Source organism: Pithys albifrons, chromosome 3 (genome assembly GCF_047495875.1).
Source record: "Pithys albifrons albifrons isolate INPA30051 chromosome 3, PitAlb_v1, whole genome shotgun sequence".
NCBI classification, from domain to species: domain Eukaryota; kingdom Metazoa; phylum Chordata; class Aves; order Passeriformes; family Thamnophilidae; genus Pithys; species Pithys albifrons.
Genome location: NC_092460.1, coordinates 63,679,854 through 63,694,289, shown reverse-complemented (window position 1 = coordinate 63,694,289; position 14,436 = coordinate 63,679,854). Strand labels below are relative to the sequence as shown.

Below are 14,436 nucleotides of genomic sequence, written 5' to 3'. Positions count from 1 at the left end.
TATGTTACCACACCAAAATCTTGATCTCGTCAGAAAAAAATCTGGTTGCAAGGCAGACAGAACAACAGTCATAAGTGGGAATGTCTCTGTTCTGTCACTTTAGTCCAGGATACAACATTTGGTGGCATTTTGTGTACTTTGGGTATCAGTCACCGAATTTAGTATTAGCACTCATATTTAGTGTTATATGCCACAATAGCTCATTTGGGCTGGTACAATATTGAATGATTGCACTTTTCTAACACAGAACATTTGTTAGACAACATTTTGTTTGTCTACACCTGGTAGAGAGAATTACTTTTATTCTGAGAAACAAGCTTAAATTTGCAATGCAGACCTGAAAAATTTATTACGTTCAGACTCACAAAATACATCCATGAAAAATCCCATATACCTACCTTTATCAGAGATTTGGAGCTTATTTATGGCTTCCTCCCCTCAATCAATGAACAAAGGTTATTACACCATGCCCTACCATTACAAACACTCTAAATCTGCCACCTTTCAAAAAGGACTGACTCAGGGACTGAACTGAACACTTATCATCCAGTCTGAACTCCTAGTCACAAGCTAAGCAAACAATCTTACACTGTCCGATTTTTACTGAACAGGCTTTTCTACCTTTGCCTTAACTACAAAATTGCTGCATGTTCATAGCTCACAGCCCCTGACAACAATACACACAAAAAGCCTCAATCATGTGTGAGACAACTAGAGTCAGCAAGTAGAATGAGATTTACATAATCTAAGTGAATTAATCTCAGCAGGTCTTTGCAAAACCTCTCCATAAAATGCATAGAGAATTTATCACTCTAAGCCACTGGTGGGCTAAGAATGACCCTTGGGTAGCCTCTAGAGCATCCTCCAGAATCCTTCTACACAGTCAAGGATGGCAAAAGCAAACAAATCTGTGGAGGCTACAAATCACTGAAGCTAAGTCAGCACTGTAGTTTGCAGTTTGGGAGGGAACTTTTGACAGATAAAATATTGGGCAAACTCTTCAACAACAACACTTCGGTAATTTCAGACAACCATGAACATTTTTTTGCCTGAAAATAAAAGAAAACTACATTCAGCCTAGCCAAAGTAAAATTTATCAGCAACTATCTAATTTGCCAACAACACAGATATTTTAAGGATTAACTGTGCATTCTACAGTGCAGTGAATCTAACAGTATATAAATAATTAGCACTCATTTCTTATCTGTATTTCAGAAAGAGTCCATTCTGGTTCAGAACCTTTCTAAAAAAATACCAAATATCAAGGGATTAACTACAGGTAGAACTGCCTGACAAGCTATTTATTACTGTTCTGCTTATGACTGACACTGTGAAAGGCCCTTTGCACTTGGCAAAGTAGACTGAAATGTTTAGCTGTGCACCTACATTCAGTGTTTTATGATTCTTAGAGGAAAACCACAATTCAGTCATGTTCAAAATCCACTGAGTAATCTTACACCATTATCCTAAAGACAGTAATCTTTCAGAGATTAGAACAAAGACAAGAAAAAACTATCAATCTAGTGGCAGATTTCTTGATAATCCTACAATAACCATTCATAGAAATGTAAAACAAAGAGATGTGCACATTTTGCCACATATATGCACAGCAACACTGATTTTGATCAAGGACATCCATTCCTTTTATCTCTTGTTACATTTGGTTTTAAACTGTCAACTCCTTGGATTAGGACAGAACTTGCACAGTACCTAGCATAGTGAAACCTCAGACACAAGAGACCCAGAGGGTTCAGAGAACGTGCAAGAAGAAAATACAACGATCAATGCAAGAAGGAATATTTTATCAGTCAAATGAAAAATGCTAAGGGATTTATTATAAATTAACAATTACATTATGTAGTACCAGACAATGTGTTGAAAAGACTTTAGGATGTTTTTCACAGACATCTGTAATGACAGAAAGGAAATTAAGTCATGTGCTATCCTCACTTTATGTTCTCCTTCTCCTTCATCCTAATTCCAGCTTCTCTGAGGTAATGAGCCTCTAAAAATTCATATATTTTTGCTCATGTGGGCAAGTACCATCTTCAGAAAAAGTCAGTACAGATCTGAACTCCTAGATTCTCTGGTGGATGTAACCAAAAAAGTTCTGTTCCTCAGTTCTGCAACAGTTCCTCAGTACACAATACTTGGTGTACCACACACAACTTTTTGTTTGTTTGCTTTGCTTCTTTTATGAAGCAAAAAATCTAAAAGGAGTTAGCCCGATCATTATTTCAGAATGGTTACAGCAGGAGACAATTTTCTGTTTGAATCATTAGCAACCTTTCACTGTGAGAAGTTCTGAAAACTTAAGTTTTGACTAGTTGCAACACAAGGTCAGCCTTGCTGTACAGCAGAACAGCTTGTTCACCGTCTTTTTTAAACCAAAGACTGCAGCCCAAGCACATGGTCTGAAACTCTTTGGAAAAAAAGCTGAAGAAAAATTTTCAAATAAGATCAAAATAATCATGATCCTTTTCTCATTTTTTAGAAGGTTTGGGGTTTTTTTTAGTAGTTGTTTCTGGTTTGTTTCAGGGGATGAAATAAAATTATCTTCCTTCATTTAGGTTTTCCTTTCTATGTCCTGAGGGATCACAGTTTTCAAAGTGACAGAATGGTTGTAGACACACTCCAGGGCCACTGTTTTCAAAACTGAAATTAATACAAATTGAACTAAAAAAAATCAGTGCAATTTGCCAGAAAAGTTAAAATTTACAAAAATGCTCAGTACATAATACACAGCATGCAGAACATTTCTCATTAAGCAGTTAAAGCTCTCAGTAGGCTGCTGATTCCCTGTGCTCACAGTTTGAAGGCAGTGTGCACCCGATTTTGTTCTTGTGTGTCAGCATCACATTTCAGACATTGGCAGAGATTCCATCTCTCAGCTTGCATAGTTGATGGGATCACCAGTCAAGTTCTGTTGCTAAGTTATACTAATGTTCATGGTAAGAGGATTAATCATCTACAACTTGATTTTTAATGAAGTACATAAATCTAAAGTTAGCGTGAGATGTCTGCAGATAATTTGTTGGAAGTAGAAAACTTTATGATTCCTACTTTGAATTCATTGTCTCATGGGGAACAAAGCAGCTCAGAGTTTAAAGCAATTGCAAAATTGGCAACCAATTCTAGAACAGTAAATTGAGCAATCTGTGGGTTATCAGAACTTCTATGAGTTCAAAGTCATATTTTACCTTGCACATAGCTCCTTAAGATTCTTTGAAAAACTAAGGTCACTAAAAATTGCAGCTCCCAATGACCCGACAACAGTCTCCATGGGCCATGTCAGGACTTTACAGTAGGAAAAGGCACCTGGTCAGTGGATGCTGTGGCTCACATCTAACTCACATGCCCGAGTTCCCTTTCCAAGCAAACTTAGACATGGGTCTAGTTGCACAACTTGCCATTCTCCTGTGATGCAGCCAGGGCCTTAATGCAGCCATTTTAAGGCTTAAAAGCTTTAGATACAGCCCCAACAACACAACAGCAGAGCTAGAAATTGATCCTCACACTCAGGTGTATTATAGGTATTCATAAAATCAGACTCATACTACTCCATATTTAAAATATGCTTCATCTGTCCAGTCTACACCATTAAAACGGGCTATTTCCACACATTATTTAGTATTCCAAGATGGAAAGGTCATAGTCAGTGAAGAGGTTAATGCATAGCAAAGTGCTAATAGTCACAGTGACCCTTACTTATTGCTTCGCATTTAAGTTTCGAATAAAATCTCTCACAATATTTCGGTGTTTTCCCAGAAGAACTCTGTCTGTGTGTATGTATACAACTCATTCTGGGGCTGAATCTCAGTACCTCCTCCTTCAACTCCCCTTACCCAACAGTGTAATGTGTATTTTCTAATATGAACATTCAATAGCAGGTTTTAAGGTTCACTTAGTTTCTTTGAGTTTCATTTCAGGACAAAGAAGGCTTGCCCTTGACACACCTGACAACAGAAAACAACTGAATATTTAATAAGCCCTTGGAAATACAATGTTTAATATTCTTTAAAGCAGGTACATAATTGCCTTTAAAGAAAAAAGATTAAAATGTTGCTTTAAATAAATATCTTCACAATATGAGATTTGATATATGCATGCTGCTAGAATTTAAAACAACTTTTAGAAATCAATAAACACTCCTCCCTACCACACTTGTAGACTAAAAATACAACTACAGAGTATCACGGAAAAGAGACCATGGTGGGGTGTTTCTTAAAGAAACTAGCTTAGACAACTTGCTAACTATTATAAACAAAATCATGCTTTCATTACAAAAGATAATATTTTTCTGAACAACTTAGCGTTTCCTGACCAAAATAAGAGTGGAGGCAATTCCAGTCATGAGTTCCTTGCTTTCCTACCAGATCATTCATGTTAAGCAGAACCCTCAAAACAGGTTAACTTTTCTGTAGAATAACAGAATACTTAAAAGGAAAGTGGGTCTGTTTTTTTTTTAAATACCACACTCACTTTGAAAAGAAAAAAAAATCCCATACTTTAGAGATTTAAAAATTATATCCAGTGATGTCTGTTCACATTTTTTAGTATCTTTTCATATTTCAGAATATGATATAAATTATTTGAAAAAATAACTGATTCAGTTTATTCCTGTTTCTAACCCTCCAACCACAAAAAGTAAGCTGATCTACACATTAAACACATACAGTCTCATTGACAGCAATAATTTGGTCATATATATTCATTACAAAACTGTATTTTACAAATGTACTTTAAGACTCATTGATCAACACTATTAGAATTAACCAGCTAAAACTGGTTATACCAAAATTATATATTTTCATCATAACATTATAAATTGATATTTTTTTTCTCTCTCTTAAGGAAAGAAAAGTTTTTGTTCCTGTAAATATTCCATATATTTGTCCCATAATAGTCTCCAGAGGCTTTTTTTTATTACTCCAGGAATTCAGACTGGCAGTTGCTTTATGAAATCCCCCGAGTTCTGTAGGGGGATTGAGTGAGACCCAGGCCAACAGGGAACAAAGCCAAAATAATGTACTGTTTCAACTAACTTGCAATGCTGATTTTTTAACCTAGTTTGATAGCTGCTTAATCATATAAAACCAAAGTCTTAAAAAACCCCATAAAAATTCCAATAAATTTGAGGAATTTGGGCATTAAATGAAAATATGACTTGACTATGAATGTTTTCAAGCATAAAAAGAAACTGCACTTGTAAAGTACATGGCATGCTTCACTCAAAGTAGCAACTAACATTGTAATGAAATCACAGAATTAAATACCACTTCCAGTTTTAAAGAGAATTGTCTCTGCATTTACATATGGCAGATTGTCCTTGTTTCTGATTTTAACATGATAGATTTTTTTCCCTCTGTTAAATTCAATCTGGCTATCAGGAGACTGCAAAAATCATAATGTGGTTTCAGAATGAGCTGTTGTGATGAACTTAACTCTCTGTATAGTTCAATGTTCTGTGTCGTGGAATTTTACCTAAAGCCAAATATCTCATCAAACATACCATCAGTCTCTTCATTGCTCTAGTTCTCAAATTTTATATTCTTCCTTAGCTATAAGCTCCCCATTGGAAAATTATCATTTCATGGAAAAAAAAAAAAAAAGGAAATCTCACACATGTTTTTATGGTGGGATGCATTTTCAGTGCATTGTATCTGGATATACTTAGTAAGAAAACAAATATCATCAGTAGCTACTAAATAAACTCCTAGCATTTAAAATATAATTTCAAGGCAAATATACTAGCAGTTTACTTCATCACTCATAAATCATAATCTCATATTATCTCTATGGATACAGACACAACATTTTAAATAAATCTTCAAGGAACAAGCGAAATCATGATAAATGAAGTATGACGCACTAAGACAATTTAATGTCTCTAAAAATCTGTAACTCATCCTCCTTCTGGGGAATAAGGTGGAATAGTCAGCATTTAAGTGTTTGTTTTTATGTTTTTAATGTCTACATACAGATTCAATAGTCTAACCTTAGCACCCTAATCAGGAAACTCTGGCCATTATAATTGCTCAACCAACATCAAGCCAGGGTACAGTTCCACACCCCCCAGTTTTTGTTTTCATCCTATCAAAAAGGTAAGCCAACTCTTTCCAAATCCCCAGATTTGGAAATTTTCCCAAATCTTGTCATCCAGAAACGGAAGTCTTGACTAGAAGCCCACCAGTTCAGGAACACCCAGGAAGTTTCAAAAACTCTGAGACCAAGTAACATACAGTCTTGTCTGAGAAAAGCCTGTGTCCCCATTCTCTTCCACCTTAACTGCTGAGTTACAAAACTGAGTACAGTTCTTCCTCATTTGTACTCTCCCTGCTAACAATATTTGTCATTCAATTTAGTGGTTAGCATGCTGCTGTTACAATTCTATGCACAATCATAACTGAATGAAAAAAATCTGTATGTCAATATACTTTTATTGATATATTGTTTAGGAACTGCCTATAGCTAATATCCTATGTGTAGATTTATAGTACAGCAGTATTCACAGCTGAGAGCGGCTACCATCTGTATGTAGTAGTAAGAACACAAATGTTCTCTTGCTTGCTCATTCTTTTCCTATTTGTTATAGTTTTACAAAACAGTCATCTTTCACTTTCAGCTAGACACAAATAAAAAGGTTATTAATTCTACTTTTTATATTCAGAAATCCAGGTCCAAATTAAGTCACACTAATTAAGCTGTTAGGTAAATCAGCAGTCTAATACCAGTTTGACCCAAATACAAATCTGACTCAACAAATCTTAGTCACATCTACATTTTAAAGTAGATCATAAAGAAAACCAGTTACAAATCATGCTGCAATTTAATTGCATTTAATTGATAAATATCTTTCCAAAGAATTCAAAACTGATGTACAAAGCTACCCTGATTTAGACACTTGTTCTCCTGCTCAGCATGGTAAACTCTGCCAAGCAACTGGAAAGACTTGACAATGCATTTTAGTGGTGGGACCACACCTCACGCAGTGGGAGTCCCAGGCACAGGACTGATCTGCTGCCTAGGACATCCCCTTGTACTCCATCCCTGATTGCCTCCCATCCAAAATTACTACTTTCCTAAATGATCAGTGTTGATTCCCACTAGACATATCATCTGACACTGTTGTCCCATGCAGCAGCTAAGTAGAACATGTCATACCAACTCCCAACATACATCGCACTGCATGCTTTTGCCTCTTGAAGACTCAGTAGAACTGTCTAAAGAGCAATTATGCTGCCTCCAGAAGCCTCCTTTTCTATCTGCTTGAACTTATGACGCTTGTTTCACTTGTGATTTTTCTGAGCTGTGACTATTGCAGCAATGCTTTTTGTTTAACAGCCAGCTGTGCACATTTTTGTAACTCGATTTGGCATTTATATTCTAGCAATCATTTTTTAAAAAGGCATCAGCAAGGCTCACTTCTCCCTTGCCTTATTGAAAAGGTCTGGATGGATATGTGGCTTGATAAGCAAACCACTGCCACTCATTCCTTAAACACTGCTTTAAATCAAACAGGCAAAATATTTCTAGCAGCTGCAAAAATGGAATGGATGTTCTTCCTGGAGTCAAAGCAAAGGTGTGAAAAAAAATTTGCAGTCTGCATTATAGGTTTGGTATAAGACATTCAGAGGTTTTATCTTTCTAAAAGAGCATATTCCAAAATGAAGCTAAAATTCTCTGAAGAAGGCAACAGATTTTGAAGGACCCATTTCAACCAATCCCAAATCCACATACTGAGTTGAATTAGCCTCTCTGTTTGGTTTGTTGCCCTTCTCTAGTCTACCTGCTGTTCACATCATGACAGCAGAGATTAGGCTCTGGGACCTGACAAGCTGAAATACTACACAGGCAGTATCTTTCTTTCTGCACTTGATTTATCATGAGAAGGTTTCATTTGGCTCAATGGGTCAAAACTGGAAAAAAACCTTCAGTATAATACTATTTATTATTAATAGACTTTCACAGCCATGCAGACAAATGGAGAAAAGAGAGACATCCTTAAGACAAATTAATGAAAATTCTATTATAATGCAGTTTGCCTAGTACATAAATCTCACATCCATTAAAATTACAAAAACATTTTCATTCCTGTCATCTCCATCTCACTTAAGCACTCAGGCTCATTTATGTCTACTTTTTCTCTCACTGAAAACAAGTCCGATGGCCTAATTTAAAATTACACTTGGGTGAATTTAGAAGAGATTTTGAGGCTTGATGTGCATTAAGATTTGTCATAGAGCCCATCTTAGCTTTCACCAGAGAAGCCTTATAACCAATCCATGTAACTTCTTTTTTGCCACCCCAAAGCTAATCAAAACATACTGGAATTATTTACAATGTTTTCAGGCCTGTGTCTTTCCTGTACAACATAACAGGACTTTACTGCAAGTGCTGAAATGAAAATTACCAAACTACTTCTTGAAAACTGAAGGGACGGAGCCATTTCCAAGATACCGACAAGTGTATTATAGCCTTCAAATGGCTGATTACCAGGTCTCTTTTGAGGAAGCTCTTTCTTCCCTACACTATTTAAGTAGCATTGGTTTAATTTTTTGTATCTACACCACAGTAATAAAATGGAAGTGGTATTAACTGGCACCTTTGTTTCATGATTGCATATTAGTTATGGGAAAGCAGAAACATAAAGAACAGGATACCTAGACTGTGGCATTGCCTAACTCCTAGTTGCTTGGTATAGTAGTCTTAATGATGAGCTTCAAATGGGAACAGGTTTTGTGGACTAATCTAGGTTTAATAAAAACAAGTGATCAACACAGAAACTTCATCCTATGGCTTCTTAGAGGAACTGTCACAGTTGCAGTCCCATAGACAAAACTCCTCTGCCATTCGTGCTAGCAGGGTACCCAACAGCAGGCGTAGTTTAACTTACTCATGGCAGAGCACAGAGTGCTGAGACCTGGCAGTCCCAAACTCCCTGGTTCTGATTTGAAAATCTTCTAGGGATCACATATTTTTTCCCCCAGATGTCCATAATTTGCTTCTTTCTGCATTTGCAACTTCAGTGTGCCCCTGTCCTTGTACTGTCTCTTCCCTGTTCTTCACTCCTTTTCTCAGCCTCAGCTCTGCTCCTCAGGTTTACTGTTGGATCCCAGACTTTCTTCTTTTCTTCTTCTGAGCAACCTGTTCTTACCTTACTTGTATATCCATGTCCTGTATCTCTAACCATCCCTTATTTTCATTTGCAGCTCTCTTTCCAGAGCTGATATGCCCCCATGCTTCCAGGGTCCTCCTCCTGCTTCAGCCCTCACTTCACATGCTATCCTGGCTATTTGTCCCAGGCTGTTTGCTCAGCAAACCTGTTTATCTCCTAGTCCCATATGTGTATATTTCTACCTCCCTCCACATCTTTGGACCTTCAAACCCTTCTCCTTTGACATAAATCAGAACCACCTTCCTGTTTTCCATCTCCAAAAGCAACTTCATCTTTCTCCTACTCCAGCGTTGATACCACTCCATGGTCTTCTGATTCAGGCACTCAAGTATCTTTTCAGCTCCTCTCATAATCTCATCAGAATTTTGCCAGTGTGCACTGCCTGTGCAGTTTCTGTGACTTTTATATTTGATCAAAAGAGCACATGTCCCTGCAAACTCATCTGCTTCTTGAAACCAAATTACTGGTCTGATGAAAGATACTATTTCTTCTTCCAAACCTGGCCTTATTTTGAGACTGAAGGTTTCCTCCCGCTGCCTGAAGTAGATACCATGGAAATGGAAGGGAGCATAGGATAAATGCTGACCCTAATTAAAGAAATCTATTATCTAATAAAATTAAAACAGTTCCTCTTCAGAGAAATATTTATGCCTTTCTATAGTAAAATCACTGGATAATCTATAAAATAAAAACAGTATCTCAGCTTAAACCTTTTCCTGGGCCAGATAGGGCAGTGTCCTTGCAATTCCTCCATGATCTCATATGACCCTCTGAAAAGTCTTTTAATGTTAAAACCCCCACAAACTTTAGATACCTAAATGAATGAACTATGCACCTTAACACTCTGGTACAGCTGAAAGAGTGATGTACTTCCAAGAAGAATTTCAGGTCAGAAGGGTGTTTTTATGAGAGAGGGAAGGGTAAGGCTGCTGAAACTCCTGTGCTTAATACACGTGAGTATGTTTCAAGTTCACAACACAATCACATAGATCAAAGCTAAATTTAGAGATAGTGAATTATTCATTGCAACAGTAGTCAGATAGGCTTATCTGGACTCTAAGGAACCAAGCATATCACCTCAGACAACACTAGTTCGTACATGCACATTTTTTCAGAGCTACCTTTTGGCTCCATGGTGCAAAAAAAAAACTGCATTGGTCAACCAGTTGCCCAGAATCTTGTTGAAGGTTTTTGTAAAGACCGGCAAAAAACTGTATGTTCCTTACTTCCAGTTTTTAATACATGAAAATTCCATTTACCTGTCTCCAGGGATGCAGAAATGACAGTTCAATTGAACTGAGAAAGCAAATGTAAAAAAGAGAAAAGCCATCAGTACAACAATTATTAGGATACTCACACAACAGTGACATTCAGATTTCATTCCCTTTTCAAAGCAGACGCTTGAACTGAGATGAAAGATAGTTTAAGTTTCTCCTCTACATCATGAGAGGAAGCATGTTTAAGCATATGAAAAAGATTACACAAGTTTTTGAGAGGGATTATATGACACTGGGCCTGTGATAAGAGAGGACTGCAGTCAAAGACCAAAAAGGCTCTCCCAGCCCCCATGAATATTTCCAAATCCAATTTACACATTTATTTAATACATAGGTTATGTTCTAAGCTACTGCCATTGTAAGCATTAGCACTGAAGCTGCATATAGCACCATTTCCTATTATTTAGCTTAAGCATTCCCTTTGAGCTTTATCATCAATTTGCCCTAGGGACTGAGACTAGTAGTTATACTCAGGGCTGGACTAATCAGTGAAAGGACAAATACCAGCAATGTTGTGCATCATCCAGCTGAAAATTTGTTTATTCAAGAGCTTGTTATTGATGAGCAGGAGGTTGCTAGCAGCAGACGGGAACCATACAGGACTTGCTTTGTGACCTCAAGAAAACCAAGGAATTAATTCCTCTGTCAGATTTGTCAATCCATCATAGCATATATTTCTTCAGAACCAGGTGCTGATACGGACAAGAGCATTCATCCCAATCCAGCAGGCTCCAGAAGAAGTCTCCCTGCCAAGCTGTGGAAAGCTACTGTCTGTCTACTTCATTTTTGATTTTTATGACAATTCTTGTCTCTTTCAGAGATATAACAGTTATAAAGGAAATAAATAGTGTTATCCTTTTCCTTGTGATTCTAAACTCCATTTATTTTTTAACTTGCATTGTCAGCTTACTTATGAAAAATCAATACTAGAATATATGCAGTGGATCCATTCTAGGATCTTTTTAATTCCATTCTCCGCATAAAGTGGTGTAGGAAGAAATACAAACTTCGTATAGGATGTTCGGGATGTCTAAAATTCACCTACAGTAAAGCAGCCAGCCATAAATAATACTTACTATTATTTGCATCAGAGTGAACATGCCACTGAGTTGGCTTAGTTGTTTTTCTGTGGAGCCAGGGGTTTGGGCCATCTGAAGGAAAATAACTCTGCACAGGTTATAGTCTGGGCCGGTATCTTTACAATCATTCTCACAGCAATGAAAGGCAGCATTTGCAGCATAGACTGAAAATTCTGCATTAAGGGAACACAATTCTCTAGAAAGCATGTTGTGGTGAAACCAGAGTCAGGAAATCACACAATAAAGGGGATCTTTGACATGAGATCCTGCTAAAGTTTATGCACAGAGTGGGGAATGAACTGCCACTGCTGCCACTACCAGGCAGACTGTGCTCACTAGAGACCATTTGCAAACGTAATCTGCAAAAGGAGCGGCACGCAATGCTGCACTGAGGCACATTTTGCAGTTTCCATTTCCTGTTTAAGGTCTCCATGAGATATTTACTGTTGGCACATTCTTTTCAAGACTGGTTACATCTGGCTGCATATTTCTCTTAAATAAGGAGCAGGTTACTTGTACATGGAATAATAAGTGTTGTCGCTGCTGAAATATGCATGGGACATACCAACAAGTAGTTAGTCACTGATGGTGCTTAGAAGGCACACGAAAAAAATTAGCAGGATGACAGTGTTCTTAACAGCCTTCTAAATCCTAAGAAAAAAGTTACATACAAAAACTTCTTGGTCATTAAGACTCTGTCCCCTAAGATGTTCAGAACTATAACAATGGCATTAAAACATCAGCTGTAGGGGTTTTTTGGAGAGTGACAGATTAAAAAAGGTGTTCACTAAAATAGTCTAATATAAACTTATCACTTGCAGTGTTCAGGATTGCTTTGCCAAGCAAGAGTAGAGACACATTAATAGACTGTATGTGACAAACCAAGAAGACTGCGGAAAACAGGAGCATACTTAAGGGCATCAAAGGGTTCTTTCTAGTTTGCTGCACATAGCAGAGAGAGGTTTTCTTCCTGCTCCATCTTAGGAATAAAAGGCTGCTTCTTTCTTTAGTAAAGGAGATGCTATAATATAAATGTTATCCCAGCCAGTCAGGTATTTCCCCTGCCCTCAACACATGAACAGCTCAGAACAAAATAATTTATGTGCAAGATTTACCATGTATGCTATATGTATAATTATGTTTGCAATATGTGCTATTTCCAGTTCAAATACAAGTTGCTTATACATCATCGTGTTTGACCTGCAGTTTTTCCATCAGGCTCCTCTCATGCATGTCACTCTGCAATTATGAATTTGGCCCCTGGGGAGAGACAGGATGTCAGCTGAGCAGGATGCAGGACTCACATGGGGTACCAAGGTTCAGAGCAGCATCTCCCCCCAACAAATAGAAGAACATTGCAACAAAGGGCATGTTTAGCATTGCAATAAACTAAATTCATCTGATTTCACAACAGCAGTAGTGATTCCCACCTGCAAACCCAGTCTTTCTTTGCTCTAGGGGAAAACAATGAAAAGAGAAGTTACTTGCTCAACTAAAGTCATTAATAAAGAGTTTGACCTGTAGAGAATATTTTTTCATCCACCCAGCTCAAGTACTCCCAAAAGATCTGTGATACCATCTGTACTGTGAGGGCTTGTATTTTGGATCCCAGGTGCTTTTAGTGTGTCCTGATCCTGAACTCAATTCCATCTCACCATAGCAAGAGCAAGCAGCTCCCAGGCCACAACACTGCTACAACTGTCCCATTGCAAAGAAAGGATGATTTCTATATAACAGAGATGAAAATCATAAAAGTTCAGATAAAAATAACCTGTCTCCCACATCTCTTAAGCAGTCTGGTTGCTTCTCAGACCTTCAGACTTCTCTTTTCTCTGCCATTGCATTGACTTCATCTAGAAATGAAAAATTCTAAACCCCTAATTACATCCAGATGTCAGTTAAGCTATTTGGATAAGTGTTTTGATTTTTTTTTTTGTCTCAGTCCTTCAGCTTCATTGTTGTGAAGTTGAACTCTCAATGCCAGAGCACACTTTCTGCATCAGTGCCACACACAGTGGATACAATAGCAGTGTCTGGTAAGAGACATTAGCAATTCTAGTGCATTTGCACATGACTGTGAATGTTTGGAAGGACAGCATACTGCACGGCATGCAGGGTCTTTCACTGCCACGTTCTTCTGTGAGACAAAGCTTGTGTCTTGGGTCACAAAACAGATGCCTCCAAACTTGCAGACATGAATAACACACTTCCTTTATGCTGAATGTGGACATTTATATGTTACTCCATTTATCCATGGTAGTCCTAATGCATGACTAAGGCACTTATATCTTCTAAAACTTTCTGTGGCAGTGGATCTTCCAAAAACACTGAAAACTGTCAAACTTCTTCCTCCCCTAAGTCTCAATATATTTCTGGGTGGGAGGACATAAAGAGGTGTTATACAACCTCTGGAAATCTTCCAGTTTGAAAAATCATGTCTGGTCAACTCCTTTCGTTCTAGCATATCATTTGCATGTTGCTACTTTAATTACTAGAATAATGCAGTCCGAGAGGTGAAAAGCTGTTATTCAGATGAAAACTTTGTCAAATTTTCACTGGGGATTCCAGTCTCTTTGAGAGAGAATTTAATTTCTGCTTTCCCATCTTACCCCCACAAAAGAGGTTTCCCACCAAAACAGTAGCTGGGGGTCTAGATGCTCACAGGGGAGGTGAAAGTCTCCAGGGAGTCAAAGCGTACCAGACTACAGCCTTGGACTGATGTGGAAACCTACCTTTCTGTGCCTTCCAAAGGGCTAACAGACTTCAAGCCCCCAAAATTTCATGAGACAAAATTTTTGCTTTCCAGTCAACCATAACAATTATCCCAGTTCCTAGTGAGTAAGACTTTCTAACTGTGACACCCCAACGTACTAGCTCATTCTTTTCCTCTCCATCTACTTCT

General features: G+C 37.7%; 1 protein-coding gene across 10 annotated transcripts in view; it reads right to left on the bottom strand.

Annotated features, from left to right (window-relative positions):
- The window catches only part of KCNC2 (potassium voltage-gated channel subfamily C member 2), a 102,815-nt gene that overhangs the window by 11,452 nt on the left and 76,927 nt on the right, over window positions 1–14,436 (bottom strand). The window lies entirely within an intron of this gene.